The sequence below is a fragment of the Misgurnus anguillicaudatus genome, chromosome 24 (assembly GCF_027580225.2).
Source record: "Misgurnus anguillicaudatus chromosome 24, ASM2758022v2, whole genome shotgun sequence".
NCBI lineage: Eukaryota > Metazoa > Chordata > Actinopteri > Cypriniformes > Cobitidae > Misgurnus > Misgurnus anguillicaudatus.
Genome location: NC_073360.2, coordinates 21,693,157 through 21,709,974, shown reverse-complemented (window position 1 = coordinate 21,709,974; position 16,818 = coordinate 21,693,157). Strand labels below are relative to the sequence as shown.

At 37.3% G+C, this 16,818-nt stretch overlaps 1 protein-coding gene and 1 long non-coding RNA gene across 2 annotated transcripts in view; both read left to right on the top strand.

The window, feature by feature from the left end:
• Positions 1-16,818, top strand: part of exo5 (exonuclease 5) — a 37,174-nt gene that overhangs the window by 12,765 nt on the left and 7,591 nt on the right. The window lies entirely within an intron of this gene.
• Positions 4,079-7,273, top strand: LOC129451824 (uncharacterized). The gene is made up of 4 exons (XR_012367763.1): positions 4,079-4,261; positions 4,765-4,829; positions 4,949-5,046; positions 6,919-7,273. It is a non-coding gene; the product is annotated as an uncharacterized lncRNA (long non-coding RNA).

Genomic DNA, 16,818 nt, shown 5'->3' with positions numbered 1-16,818 from the left:
AGAGGGAAAGTCTTCAAATTATGAGGTTAGGAGCATTAAAGTTTGATTTTAATCATCAATTTCAGTCTTTAACATGATCTTACTCAGACAATATTAAGGTTATTTTCACAGAATGTTCTTTACAGATGGTTTTATGTGGGACTTTTTTAGATTTCCTCTAATATTGTGTAGCAATCTTTATGTCACTGTTTGTGTGAGCATCATAAAAATATAAGAGGCTCACCGTGTCACACCTTCATGTAGACAAGCACATTACACAGACAAAGGATTTTGTCTCAGATAGGGAGAGTGAGATTAGGATGTACTGTACTGGAAATCTAAGCGTGTTGTACTTCACGTATGCAGTGTTGTACATGTTGTATACATGGGGATGTCTTCATTGAGGGTATTTTTAGAAATCCACTTCACTGTCAGATGAGGGAATAGAATATTTCAAGTGACGTCAGTTTCTTGGTAGAAAGGCAGGGAGATGGATGTATTATTTTTTTGGCAGGCACCATGCCGTTTAACGTAAGTCCTGTAGCTTCCTTCTTACAATACTGGGAAACTACTGAACTTTGATAGTCTGTTAAATCAAGTTAAAAGCTTTTGATTTTGTTTTTCTCCTCAATATAAGTGCGGACTGAGATAAACTGAGATCTTCTGTAGACTATAGTGTTGGATTGTATATCAGCATACTTCACGGACTGCATTTTCTGTAAAGCAGCTGTAAAAATGTATAATTTTCCTAGTGAAAATCGATGTATTAGAATGTAAAATGAACTGTTTAAATTAAACTATTTTAAAAAGAATAAGTAATTTTTTAAGCCAATGAAAATGTTTTTAGTCAGTAATTAAAATGCCTTATTTTCACAAATGTCACTTTAGTCATTTTTATTGTTAATTAACGAATTTGACTCTCTTTAGCTGCAAAAAAATTCGCCAAAAATTCTACAAGACATGCAAAATCACTAAAGATGCAACTAGAAACTTTGCAAATAATAAAAGTCAGAATATAAAAATGAAGAAACCATAAAAGAAAGTAAACTACACATTTTTGGTGGAGCTGTTGTCCACGTGACTGCCACGGGTTGTATGCACGAAGCGGAGACTGACAACAAATCGACGAGACAGCGAAATCTGAAAACAACGCGGTATTTCTGAGTGGCAGACTGTGATTACGCGGATTTAAGGTGAGGGTGTTTGTTTAACATAATAATACATGTCAAAAACATTCGGTCTATATCATTAGCTCATTTTCGACTAAAAGTGTGTGTGTGGGTATGTTTAGCGGCTTTTTACGTCTGAGCTCTCATGAGTAAGAGTTCTACATTTTCTAACTAACTACAGTAACTTAGCTGGGTTTCCATCCAAACGTGAAGCCAATCTTTTTAAAATTCGCAAAAAAATACAAATACAAACAAATGCGAATTAGCTGCGTTTCCATGAAGTTGTTCGAGGGAATGACGGTGGTATTTGTTACCTAGTAACCAACAGTAAACAAAACAGTAAACTTCATGGAGACAGATGTAGTCACAATGGGGCAAGTTATTAATTGATTAGCAGTGCAGTTTACTAATTGCCAAACTGAATGCTGTGCACAGAAGAAGAAATGGAGGATTTTTTTATGGCACAGCAAGGACATTGGGACGACGTTGAGCCCCATATATATGGCAAAGACAACTCCAGCGGAAACAGCTAGACGGTCAGTAACGTGGATTTAATATTCGCTACGTCAAAATTAATTTGGCAAAAACCACCTCAAGCAAGCCTAAACGTGTTTGCAAATTAAGAGCTTTTTAATAGAAATTTGGCGTTTCGATCACTCGTTTATGCGATACTTCAAAATGCGCAGTACATTATGGCGATGGAAACATGGCTTGTGAATTTGATTACGCGGATTTAAGGTGAAGCAATATGCATGCCAAAAACTCTTATCAGTTAGAGTTTTACATTTTCTTCCATCAAAACATGAAGCGAATCTTTACAAAATTAGCAAGAAAAGAAAAACAAACAAATGCGTGCGTGCGTACGTTTCAATTAAGTTGTTCCAGCTAATGAAGGTGGTAACCTAGTAACTAACAGTAAACAAAACAAGGCACGCTTGGAATATGGAGACAGATGTAGTCATAATGGGGCTTTATTGTTAGCAGTGCAGCTTAATTGCCGAACTAAATGTTGCGCACAGAAAAGAAATGCTGAATTTTTGATGAAGGAACTAGCAGGACATTGCCACAACGTCGAGCTTCATATACTGTGTATGGTAAAGGCAACAACAGCATGAAAAGCTAGACGGTCAGTCACGTGGGGTTAATGTTCGCTATGTAAGAATGCGTTTTCATCTCCCATTATTCGCATTTACTCTTTTTTGGCATAAATCAAAAACCACCTCAAGCGAGCGTAAAAACTATTTTTCGAATTAAGGGATTTTTAATAGAAATTTGGCATAAAAGCATGGGGATGGAAACATGGCTTGTGATTACATGGATTTAAGGTGAAGATATTTGTTAAATATAACGTTACATGCCAAAAACATTCAGTCAATATCATTAGCTATTTTTTGACAATCTGAGCTCTCATCAGTTAGAGTTTTACATTTTCTTCCATCCAAACGTGAAGCAAATGTTTTCAAATTTAGCAAGAAAAGAAAAACAAACAAATGCGAATTAGGTGCGTTTCCATCAAGTTGTTAGAGTGAATGTCAGTGTTATTGGTAACCTAGTAACCAACAGTAAACAAAACAAGGCACGCTTGGAATATGGAGACAGATGTAGTCATAATGGGGTAAGTTATTAAATTATTAGCAGTGCAGCTTAATTGCCAAACTAAATGTTGCGCACAGAAAAGAAATGCTGAATTTTTGATGAAGGAACTAGCAGGACATTGCCACGAGGTCGAGCCGCATATATGGTACAGACAACGACAGCATAAACAGCTAGACGGTCAGTCACGTGGGTTTAGTGTTCGCTATGTCAGAGTGCGTTTTCATCCCCCATTATTCCCATTTACTCTTTTTCGCGCAAGTCAAAAACCACCTCAAGTGAGCGTAAATTTTTTTTTCCGAATTCAGGGATTTTTAATAAAAATTTGCCGTTTCGATCACTCGTTTTTGATGTGATACTTCAAAATGCGCATAAAAGCATGGTGATGGAAACATGGCTAGTGTTGGAGCTAGCATGACTATTTTCAGAATTTGCTAAGGTGCTCTGGATGGTTGCTAGGTAGTTCCTTGGAGGTTGCTTAGTGGCTGCTATAGGGCATCCCAATCTCAATAAAAAGTCCTAAAAGTCAAGCTGCTACTACCCAGCAAGCAATAGCCGTCATTTCAACGTCTCGTTTCAGTATAGACCCGATATAGCCGGGCTGTGCCTAGCCCATATCTAGCCCAAATAAACTTTAATTTGGTTACATGTGGTTTTTGACAAAAAAATTTGTGAGATGTATGCTATTTCATCATGTAAGAAAAGTTAACAGCGATTACAAGGTATTTCGTTTCATTTCTATAAAGTGTTTTATGCATCGTCTGTACGTAGTCACAATTTAGCTCATAAATAGACCGACTACGAATAAACCAGGTTTAGCCCAGAAATAACCATGAATTTAATTACATGTTGTTTTTCCAAAATGATTTGTGAGATGTATGATATTTAATCATGTAAACAAAGTTCAAAGCGATTACGGTATTTTGTTTCATTTCTTTAAAGTGTTTTATGCACCGTCTGTACTTAGCCACTATTTAGCTTACAAATAGACCGACTACGAAAAACCCACGTTTAGCCCAGAAATAACCATTAATTTAATTACATGTGGTTTTTGCCAAATAACTTGTGAGATGTATGGTATTTCATTGTGTAAGCAAAGTTAACAGCGATTACAAGGTTTGTTTAATTTCTTTAAAGTGTTTTATGCACCGTCGTACATAGCCACTATTTAGCTCATAAATAGACCGACTACGAACAAACCATGTTTAGCCCAGAATAACCTTGAATTTAATAAAATTTTGTTTTTGCCAAAATAACTTGCAAGATGTATGATATTTCATCAGGCATGCAAAGACACCAGTGAATTCAAGATGTTTGGGTTTTATTTATCTTATCTGAATATCTGCTGTCACGCATAACATTCATTATTGATAAACAAAATCCAGTTACAACTCCGAACCGCTAGATGGCAGCTGCAGTACACAAACACGAGGCCAAATCTCGCGAGAAAGATTTCCGCTGTTTGAAAATCAACAGCGAGCAGCCAGGAGGAAAGCAATCTTCCACACGCGTTTGATCTTGTAAGTGTTTTTTATTATTTTATTTTACATGTGTTTAAAATGTATTTACTTTATTTGTTGTTGGAATCGCGACATTCTTGCGGGTAACTTAACGTTAGAGTAAGTAACCCATGTTTTATAAAACCTAAACAGTACAACCTGCAATGTAATAAAATAGTGGAGGTAAATGAGTCTATGTAACGTTACACTGAAGATTAACATGAGTGATTTGTAGGCTGCTTTTTAGTAACAGCAGTAACTTAGCTAAGTTATTACTGTGTTGCTTACAGTAATGTGGGCAGTTGTGCTTTACAATTATGCATACAGAGAGAGATTGTGGGGGAAAGCTATTTTTCCATATGGATTTAACTTACAGGCCTTCAGTTTGTTGGAAAAAAGAGTTTTATTGTGTTAGTGAGGGAAAACTTGCAGGTCAGTGGGCATTAACCTTTAAGGTTGGTAAACACTTGTACACTGAAGCATACATTACTGTACAATTACTGACATATGCATGTGCTATTCAGGTGTCAAAGCTGTGTGAAACTGGAGGGAGAAACTTGAGAGACCGTGCCGGAAGAATGCTGGACAGGTAAATTCTATAAACATGCAATATTAATCAGACATTGTGGTGTCAACGCAGTCTTTCATGTGGTCTCAAAAAAATATGTCAGTCTGCAACTGTTAACGACATTATCTTTTGTATTTTAGAGTTCACTAAGATTCATTAATTTCAAAGTTCAACATGAATGGTGGTGGTCCACTGCAGAAGCAAGCATTTGAATAACATCAGTTCTCAGTTATTAAAGGTAAGTGTGTTTGTATGTAGTTTTAGGCTGAATGGTGTTTCACAAAATAATACTTTTAATATGACATTAGGCCATGTGAGGAGTAATTGACAACAGTCCGGTACTGCCTTAATATTTTCTAAATATTAAAAGCCCCAGATTAAATGACTCTTTGCCGATACAACAGTTAACTCACCCATACAATATTGTTTAGATGTTTTATGTCCATAAGATTGTATTGTGAATATTTTATGCTTGGCATCTTAAAGGAATAGTCTACCCTTTTGCCATATTAAACTATGTTATTACCTCAACCTAGACGAATTAACCTATCTTTTTCAATGCGTGCACTGTACAGTGTGTTGTTAATGTGTTAGCATTTAGTCTAGCCCCATTCATTCCTATGGTACCAAAAAAAGTTTTATTTTGTGGCACCATACTTACTGGTATAACTCCTCATGTAACAGTCCTTAAATAGGGAAAACACGCAAGTGTTTGGTGGCTTCCCTGTTTGGTACCATAGGAATGAATGGGTCCAGGCCAAATGCCAACACATTCACGACGCGCGGCACAGTGCACGCACTAAAAAAAGATAGATATGTATTAATTTGTCTAAGTTGAGGTAATAACATAGTTTAATATGGCAAAAGGGTAGACTATTCCTTTAAAGGGCAGGGTATTTGATTTTGAAAAATACTAACTTTAGCCTACACGCACCAACCAGAAGCACACTCCTATCTCATTAACCAGTAAGACTGACAAAGTGAATAACATTACCAAAATAACCAAATTAAAAACAGCACGTTTAGAAATTTGAAAAGATAAATATCATTGCACTAATTCGTAAAGGAACACAAACTACATAAGCAACACGTTTCATTAAAATACAATCTGAATCCATCAAAATAGAATCACACTGTATACCTACCTTTCCAAAAGAAACACTGCAACGACCCTTTCAGACCTGTAGCTGTTTCCATCTTGCAGAAGAGCAGTGAAGTTACCAATGTTAATTTGGGTTTTTGCTCTTTGCTCATCCAGATGTTTTTTTTTTGTTGTTTCAAAATGTTTGAACAGGGTGTGAAGTGGCATGCAAAACACGTTCACAGAAGAGGGGCAAAAATTTAATGCGTCCAATTAGGCATGGGCCGGAATGAGATTCTGGATGATAACCATAAGCAAAAATACCACGGTGTTGCGGTATTGCCATTGTGACACTAAAATGTGTTATTTTCAAATGTCTGCATATTAAAACATCAACTTTTCAACTGGACACAATACATTTTATTTTTAAACAACAAACAACGTTTATGCCAGTATAAAATAAAGCCTTTAAATGATAATATTCTTTCAGTTGTAAATGTAAACATGAATTCAATTACATGATTTAATTCACTTTGTGTAAACACAGTTCATACATTGAAAACGGTATCACAGAAATTTTTTGTGGTTTTTAAAACCTTGACTCTGAAAATCTCGGTATACCTTTAAACTGGTAACTGGCCCATGTCCAAATATTGCATTGGGTCGGGGTTCAATGATTTGTTGAACGTTTTTTGGTCCTACGCCTTTTACAGATGACACAAATATATAAAAATACACATTAGACAACTTAACATAGTGATTGCTATCAAGACTTGAGGAGACTTTCAACCAGCATAACTAAAATGTTTCTGGATCAAAATCAGATACCCTGCCTTTAAGCCTCTTTTGCTAGTTCCAAATTGTCATTAAACACACACAGAGAAACATGCACTTGTGTTTGTAGTAATGAGAACGGTATGATTACTGTTGCCTGTCAATATTTATATATGACTTCTTCGAAAGAGAATGACTATCACATTTAATATAAAGCAAAATACTTGTCTCATGCATTCTTTTCATATTTGGCAGATGCTGTGTTGAACAACTTTCCAGCAGCAACAGAACTGGAAGTGAAGGATGCCAATGGGGGCATTTCAAACAGGCACCAGGGAGGACGTGGTGTATAGAAATTAGTACAATTAATAAGTTGAAGTGAACTGAAGATAGTTTGTTAATGTTTAGATGTTATTTCATTTTTAAAATTGTATTTTGTTATTTATTCCTTTATTTTGTTACTGTTTTATTCTTTTTGTTAAAAGTAGTTTTTCTTATCATTTTGTCTTATCTGAATTTCTATTGTATTAACAATATTTTTTGTAATAAATTGCATGATTGTATGTTTATGAGAACCTGTTTTAATGGATTAAAAAGAATTCTTTAGCCATTCTTTTGTTGTTTATTAGACACATATGTGTAGTCATTTAATAGCCTTCTATTTAACGGCTAGTCTATTTTTGGGCTATGATAGACGTCTACTAGATTTTCACTGACAGCCCAAAATTAGCCTTGTTTTAGCCTAGACCCACATTCACCGTCTATTAGACGTATATATGTAGACGTTTAATAGTCGTCTATTTAACGGCTAGTCTATTATTGGGCTATGATAGACGTCTACTAGATTTTCACTGACAGCCCAAAATTAGCCTTGTTTTAGCCTAGACGTCAGGGGGGTGTTTAGACGGCTACTAGACGTCTATTAGACGCAAAATTGCTTGCTGGGTACCTGTACTGTGTCACAATGTATTTTTTTGTCCTTAGTGTGTGGGGACAAAAACAGCAAGGGAAAGCCTTACCACGAGTTTCCCAGAGGTCTGTGTTTCTTTTGGCTTTTACCAGATAAGACAGACTGCGACTCTAGGGAGACAGATCCTAGATCAGAACGTCTTAGTTACACGGGAAAGTCATACAGCACAAAAGTCCAATCCCACAAAAAGTATTTAAGAAAACAAACTCATCATTTCATGACAGCAGATCATAAATTCAAGGAGAATGTGGTGGTATCTGAGGCATTTGTGGATCTATGTCCGTTTAAGAATCGATCATGTTAGAGATATGCTTTTCCATTCTTTGATACGTGCTTTCCGTCCTTGATTTGAGGCTGATGTGAATGATGTGTACGTGACTACAGAGAAAACACCAAGAAATAATTTAGAAAAGTTGTCAGCAGAGAACAGACAGATCTTCCCAAGCACATTCTCTTTAAAGTGTATGCACACCAAAGCTTTTAAACTCGGCTGAAAACGTCCAGCAAACGCCGACCGCCAGCTTTTTTTTTAGCCGACTGCCAACTTTCTTCAGCTGAGCGCTTTGGTTGCTATGATACTAATGCTTAGTTTATCAGTCGCTGAACAACCGCTTGGTTGTTGTGATGTTTATCCCACCCCTCTTTGATTGGACGGCCGTGTGAGAAATTACATTGACGAGCTGAGCTTTTCACCCAAAGTTGAATATTTTGTAATTCTTGGCGCATAGCGCCGAGCGTGGAAAAACCAACGTGCGCTGGCTTTAAGGGGGCATGCACACCAAAGCTTTTAAGCCTGCGGCCGGCGCATTTTTTCAATTGTTTCCAATGGAAGCTCATATTTTTCTAAAAAGCCAGCAGATAGCGGTTTTCTTCTGCGCTGAAAATATTGTTCTGTGGTTTTTCTGCGCTCAGTGCTAAGCGCCGAGAGTAGAAAAATACTCAACTTTGGTTGAAAAGCTCAGCTCGTCAATGTCAGTTCTCACATGGCCGTCCAGTCACAGTGAAAGAGGGGCGAGACATTACCACAGCAATCAACCGGCTCACAGCTGAAGTATCAGAGCTACCAAAGTGCTCAGCTGAAGAAAGCTGGCACTTAGCTGAAAAACAGCTGGCATTCAGCGTCCTCCAGGCGTTTTCAACTGCGTTTAAAAGTTTTGGTGTGCACAAACCCTAAGTGCAAGAAAAAAACGTTAGATGCTGGCTTTTTTGAAAAACGCAGAGCTTCCATTGGAAATAATTAAAAACATACACCGGCCGCGGGCGTAAAAGCTTTGGTGTACACGCCCCCTTTGGTGTACACGCCCCCTTAATGCAAAGTGATTTCTGAACTGGCAAAAACAGTTGACCCCAAAATAAGCATTCATTTTTTATTTACTCCCTCTGTACTGTAGTTATAAACCTATATGACGTTCTTTCTTAAGTTTATCAAAATAGGAGAAGGTTTACACTCCTCTTTTCAATACAGTGCAAGTGAATGGTGACCTGAATCATAATAGTCCACGTGACTTATTTTGTGTTTGACAGAAGAAAGCTTTGAAAGACATGAGGATGAGTTAAAAGTGACAGAATTTTTAATATTGGGTGACGTATTCTTTTAAGGTTTGTTACTGTTGTTTGTGGTTATGCTTTGATCTTGGTCATTGTGTTATAGTAAGAAAGGGAGTTGGATCTGTTATTTATTCTGTGCCAGGCTGTTTTGGAGCACAAGATATTAAGGGCACATTTACATGGCAACGATTGTACTAAAAACTGAAAAGTTTACCTTTGCGTTCAGGCTGATATATGTTTAATTGTTCATTTTTGTGATAAGTTTCATTTTAGCTAGTAATTTGATGCTATAGAAACAGGGCGTGTCGTTACGATTGAAATTTGTGATTGACAGCTTCTCTGATCGGATTCTCAGATTTCTGTGTTATTTTACACTGACAACATGAGTTGTATTTAACTTACCTTATTTTAGCAAGCCAGTCAAATAAGAAGTTCAAGGGTTGAATTGGGCACGCAAACGTTTGATACCGCAGAAGTTTGATACCGCAGCTTCGCCTCCGGGCTCCACGGAGGATTCATTCTGCGCATGCTCTGGCACCAAACCGATAGTCTCACATAACATGGCAGTGCCCATCGTCGTACATTTTACGTTCAGTTCATTACAATTGAAGAAAGTGCCGTCTATTGTCCATCTTTTTTTAAGTCTATGGGATCGAAATAAAGGCCAACATTTTTTTTATTATGCGTGTCAGGTCAGTAGATGGCAATGTTACTTTGTAAAGAAGGACGATGTGCCTGCACACACACACATTCTTATACAGAGCAATAAATACAAACTGTCAAGACTGCAAAAGCATCAAACAATTTTGTGTGAATGGATGATGAGGTAGATTTATTACCACAAGGGACCCTGGACTTTGAAGCTTTTTTGTAAACTTTGTTGGAAAAGAGTTAATAAACTGCCATCACATTTTTATTGTTGACAGAGTATTTGTTGCAGAGGTCAGATTAGCCACTAGTCAGGCCGATAAGCAAACAGAGACAGGAAGTTAACTTCGGACCAGATGAAAGCATCTGTAGACCACCATTGTTGTTATGGTTGTCAAGAATTTATGCATGTAAACATACGATTATGCATGTGCATGACTTAACTGTTTTAACATATTTGTGTTTTTGTCATTTACATGAATATGATAATGCATTTATTTTTAAAAACCTGCACTTCGGACAGCCAAAACGGATAAAAAAAGATTTCCGTTTTGGTTGAAAACTTTATGAAAACGTCCCCTAAATCCTCCCTTTAAAACAATACTTTAATCATTTCTTTAATTCTTTCATTTTTCTGCCAGTCCCAGCGTGTGTGAGATTTCCACCACAGTGAAAAATTATAATAATTTCCCATGAGCCAGGAGATATAGAAAAAATGAGCAGGAACGTTTTTCCTAGATCAACTTACCCAAAATGTCATGATCATAGAATTTAGCTTACGATGTTGATAAAGGCATGATAAATCACTATCCACTTACACTATATTGAAAAACACCATAGTCATTCTGGTTTATATGTGTATATCATTATCATTTTTGGATAAACAGTCTCCTTGCCACCTGAATCCTACATAATCTGATACATAGCAGCAGGAGATTGTGTTAAAAAAGAAAGTTTCCACATGCCAACTAAAGGGCAGACAGTTTATTTGAGGTTGTAGAGTTAAGCACATGCACATGCAATCAGTCACAGCTCATTTCAGATCCTTTTATCGCCCCGCACACATTTTACACTGATGTTGAAGTCCAGAGAGATTTATTTAAGCTTTCCACGTAGAGAAACAAAGCTCCTGACACAACTGAAATTGTTATTGAGTCATTACCCCACAAAAATGTCCAAAACATAAATACACAATCTTATACACACAAATAATCTGGGCATAAGTCATGTGGGTGACTGAAAAATAATAAGGTTGAGTTAATGATGATTTTTCATTTGCCCGGCTGAAACCACTTCTAAAGCCTGCCTAAGATGGTTGGCTGCTCTTTTCTGGTTTAAGCTGGAAGCAGCTGGTTTAAGCTGGTCCCTCAAGCCTGGCAAAACTGGTCAAGCTGGTGTAGGTCAAATCCTCTTTAAAACCAGATTAAACCATCTAAAACCTGGTAGACCAGCTAAAATCAGCCTATTTAAGACAAAAACTATTCCTTTAAATCAGATTTAGTTTCATAACTTTCTTTTTATCTGTCTGCTTTTATGAGTTAAGGGTTGAGCTAACCCACAATGCGCTGACACCCTTTAAAGGAGGATCAAAGAGAATAATGAAAGATTGCTTGTGCTCGTACAGTATAGTTTTGTGTTGTTCAGTTTTGAGTTGGTTTATGTAACCAGTCACACACATAATACATTGAAGCAAACAAGTATCAGAACTTCTGGATCCTGCTTTGATGAAACACAACCCATTATAACTCTAAAGAATACAGCAGGGATCTTTATGCTGGTTTACTTCAGGCTGACAACAGGGCCAGTGATTTGGTAGAGGGTTGTATTGCAAATCACTGTCGACTTTAAACAAAGCGTCAATGCTTAACAGCATTAACAAGGTTTACATAACATTTGTGGGAGGGTACTGGACATGTTTAAAGATCCTGTTGGATTTGATTGTTGTTCTGTAATGTTGTTCTTGGTTTTAGAGGAACAAATAGATGCATTTACATAGCAGACACTTTTATCTTAAAAATGTGCATTCTTTTGATATTTGCATCTTCTGGGGAAAAACATGACCTTGGTGTTGTCGGTGCAATGCTCTATCAGCTACAGCTACAGGAACAAACAAGCACATAAATGGAAAGAGGAAAAGCTTCATCCTCTCATTTTCAACATTCATGTACAGTAAATGTGTGTTCTGTGAGCACTTGATTCGTACAACCCTTAACCACTATAGCTTTTGCCCAGAGTCACACAACAAACAGGAATCGTTTCAGACTGTTCATTTATTGTGCACTTGCCTTGGCCATTAAAAGAAAGGGCAGATGCCATCATTTTTGCACTTGGTCTGAGCTACATTTTTAAAAGATAAACCATTTTAACAAAACTGTATTTTTTTGTAATGGATTAACATAATTCTGCTTCTTTTTTGCTTCCTTCCATGTTTAATGTATGGGCCACTTTTGTGACCTAATATATAATCTATATTTCAGCCAAAATAGAGCTCGGTTGGATGCGTTTGTTTTCAATAGCAAATGTTTTCTCCTTTTTGAAAGTAGCATCTTAACTATGCATGTGGTATTATGGTTAGGTTTTTGCTCTGCTGTTTGCAATTCATTGGGTGCAGACTTCCAATGCAAAATTCACCAGTTTAAAAGTACTGCTTTCAATAAACAGCTGCAACAGTTGAATCCATTTACCAGTGAGGGGTGTCGGGTCCCTGGAGGGCAGTGGACCTGATGTGTGACTTTCTGTTTTCTGGCTAATCAGACACATTCATCACTCTGATGTGGATTAAAGGGATAACTCACCCATTTGTCATTTGGTTCTAAAACGCGATAAACTTCAGAAAAAAAACCCAAAAGTCTTGTATTTGGTCAGTTTTAAAAAGTAAATTCTTCATTTTACGCAAAATCCAATATCTGCTGTGTTATTCTGTCATCTTTTCTCCCTTTTCTCCAAAACGCGATAAACGGCACTCCTCCTCCTCTGCAGAATGCAATAAATCCGCTCAAAAAATCACAGCCCACCATTTCACGCATTGTAAACATTAATGATGACGCTTGAGTACACACGGAATCCTATAGTTTTCCTCATCTATTTTATACTTTGTGATCAACAAACAAACAAAATTGTATTTTTGATGGCATTGATAAACCTGTGGTGAAAATCGAATAAATTACGTGATAGGCACTCGGGCGAAGGAAAAATTATGGCTATTGCTTGTTCTCACACGACAGCATTGAGCTTCTGTCATGCTAACACATTGACCCCAGAGGATCTTATGAAAATTTTTCCATTATTTTACTCGAAGCCAACAAAAATCGAGCAGGACCAAAATATCAAAAAAGTTCAGCGACGACGTGTCAAGGATATGACAGTGTTCTTAGTATGATAAAGTAAAGGGGATCGCACACCGGCCGCGCAGCTCAGCACCACGCAGCGCCGCGCTGTTCTAAAAAAAATCAAACACATTGTTTTCTATGAGTATACGCACACCGGCGCTGCCAGGTGGCGCCTGTCCGCGCCGCCCAGCTTTGACTCAAGAAGTTGCCTGTCAAATCCCTGTCTCGCCACATAGTGCCACTCACATAGTTTAACATTAAATAACATTATATTTGTTCCAAATCTTTAGCGATTAACATTAGCTGCTAGCATATATTTTGCATTTTAAAGTAGACGCTATCTAACTAAGCTTGCGCTATTTAATGTGCACTTCCGGTTTACGATACCCCCAAGTTGTCCTAGACGCCATAGATATGTATAAAGGCTAGATGTCTTACGGCGGAGTCTCTAACGGCATCACCTGGCGGCCATCTTACCTCAGACAGCTCGCTCAAGCATTGAGTTTAATGGTGCAGTTACTTTTAATTGACCATAACTTGCTCAATTTTCTACCGATTTTCAAACGGTTTGGTTTTTTACAAATGTTATTAACGTGGCTATAATTCTGGATGCTTTAACATGTTTCATGAATTTTTTATTTATTTTTAGTATAAGTATGCAGTGTCGTAGATACATCTTTGATGTTTATAACAAACCAAACCGTTTAAAAATCGGTAAAAAATTAAGCAAGTTATGGTCATTTAAAAGTACCTGCATCATTAAAATGCTTAATGCTACGAGTGAGCGAGCGCCTTGTGGTAAGTTGGCCGCCAAAATGCGGACGTTCCACTCAATTGGCCAGCAGCGTGGGCGAGACATCTAGCCTTTATACATATCTATTCTAGACGCGAGGCGGCGCGACGCTGAGCTGCGCGGCCAGTGTGCGATCCCCTTAGGTGTTTTGATTAATGCCATTAATGTTTGTTTTTTTTATCAGTGTATACCACTTGTCAACTAAATGAATATATCATGGCAAATATGAATGCACATTTATATATTGATTCAATAGAGTTTTGCAATTAGAGCATTTTGCAGAAAAAGTAAATCTTTGAAAATCAAAGTATGGATTTTTATGGTTAAATAGTGGTTTTCATTTTGTCACTTTCTTGATATAGAAAACACATTTTTACCCAAATTAGTCAAAATGGATGTGTTTTGGAACCAAACTCTTCAATTTACTCACCCTCAAGTGTGTCTAAACCTGTATGGGTTTCTTTATTTTAATTAACACAAACAAAGATACTTTTATAAAAATGATGGTAAGCATACAGTTGATGGTACCCATTGACTTCTATAGTATTTGTTCTTCCTACTATGGAAGTCAATAGGTACTGTCAACTGTGTGGTTACCATCATTTCTCAAAATATCTTACACTCATACTGGTTTAGAGCAACATGTGGGTGAGTAAATGATGACAGAATTTTTATTTTTGGGTGAACTATCCCTTTAATACTCTCTTTAGGAACTGAGAGAGAGAGAGAGAGAGAGAGAGATATTAACTCTTTTAATTACAAAAATATTTAAATGAAAGAGAGAGAGAGAGAACAGCTAAACAAATGCACAACCACAAAAACACAACCAGAGTCAGGTGAAGGGGCAAAAATGCAACACAGGACTATGAAATAAACACTTTTTAAATAACTCACATTACTCTCTGAGCCAGGGACGGTTGGAATTTTGTGATTTTGTGTTAAAATCCTCTATGAATACATGAATCGCATGCTGTTGCTAAATGTCTGTCACCATGGATATCTGTACCGTAGTACCTTCACAAACCAGTCGCTTTCAGTGCCGTGGCCAACTTTATTAGACATCCAGTGGCTGTGATCCAGTTTGTCTCCTCATGTGAACTCTGTAAAACAGAAGAGCGGGTCAGCCTAAGAATTTCAGTTTATAGATGCTCAGCCAAATGTACAGAAACGTTTGAACATTTTATTGATCTTTACTACATTAATATTGTTGATGTAAATTTTAATCTATCACTACAAACTATATATCGTTGGAAAGGTCTAAGCCTCCAGAATAGACATTTTAACAGTGTTTTATAAAATAAATTATGTAGGGAGAGTAATTGATTCATTTATGAAGAGAGTGTGCCTCAAAACATTTTCTGCTAAATGTCACTGTACCACCAGCAGGACGACTACATTTACTTCAATGTTTGCATATGAATTCTTATCTAATCATGACAAACTGTATATTGTTTGAAAGCTCCAAGAGTGCAGATTTAACTCAATAGGGTGGGGTGACGCTTAAAAGGTTAAACATCATGACATTAAATTTGACCTAAATCTGCAGGTGGAATTATGAAACTCTATCAATGAGTAAACAAAGAAGAGTAAACAAAACAAAGGCAGAGCTTTGATCAAACGGCATCTCGTTCACCGACATCACACCCAAACAATGAGATAAAAGAGTGCTTAAAATACCAATGCACCTGACCGAACTTGGTAAATTTAACTTAGCCCCTTACAACAGGAAATGTCTGAGGAAGTATCTGCCAGTGCATACATGTAAATGTAAAGGAAGGCAACAGGATGTGGTCAAGGGTTCCTCAAACAGCAAACCATCATCTAGAGCCAGTTAATGGTGCAATGTGTCTGCAAACCCACTGCAACAGTGCAGGCCCAGGCCCTGCTTATGTTTTTACAGCATTGCCATAACCAGACCTTTGCTCCCACATAGATTTATAAAAGCTGGCGGCAGTCTAAGCATGTGCTTATCATATAAAGATGTTTATTTTAATTCCTGTAAAACAGCCATGTAGGGTTGATGTCACAGTCCATCTATGCTATCTGAAGGACGGAAAACAGCAGATGTTTCTCTACATTATCGTCAATTTACGAGCATAGTAACATGTAGAAACGGGTTTAGCGTGTTATACGTGCGATGAATGCATGCAGGAATGGGGAATCCAGCACAGTGTTTGCTGTGATTCTGGTGCTAAGACATTTACTTGTTCAGTTCTGATTTATAGTATTTATGCATGGGTGGGTTGTGACCTCAGAGGGGTTACCACAGTGATTGTTTTTAAAGATAGTAAAGTTATGTAAGTGTTTAAAGTTATTTCCGTCATATTTTGATATTGATAGGCCCTGTCCGTAGTCCATTTTGATTGTTGACGGAAAAATGTTTTAATTTAATTTCAGATGTTTCTTTAGTTCATTTTTAACCCACGGTGAATAAAATGTGCATGACTTTTGCTGAATGGGCAGGAGCTGGCTGTGCAGGAGATTTCTCATTTATAATGCATGCAGTGGTACTCGCTCTAACTCAAGCCGTTATGTGAGCTCGGTTTCAATTTTAGTATTTCAGTTGGAATCAGCACTCAGGGGAAGGAGACAGATATAGACAATCCTCTCTGAGCTTCATTAATGAGCATGAGCAGTTAAAAGCACACGTGTAACATGCTTTTATCACATTTATATCATCACAATACTACCACAATCACTCAATCACAAATAAGGGCACATGGGCACAAAAACTATGTACAGTGATGGTTAGATTCATGCTTAAAGGTCACGTCAGCACAAAAATCTGTCATGCATTTGTCATGCAGACCCTTTGTTTTCTCACTGTCCACCCAAGGCTATCAGAGGTGGTCCTGTCTTTTTCAAGG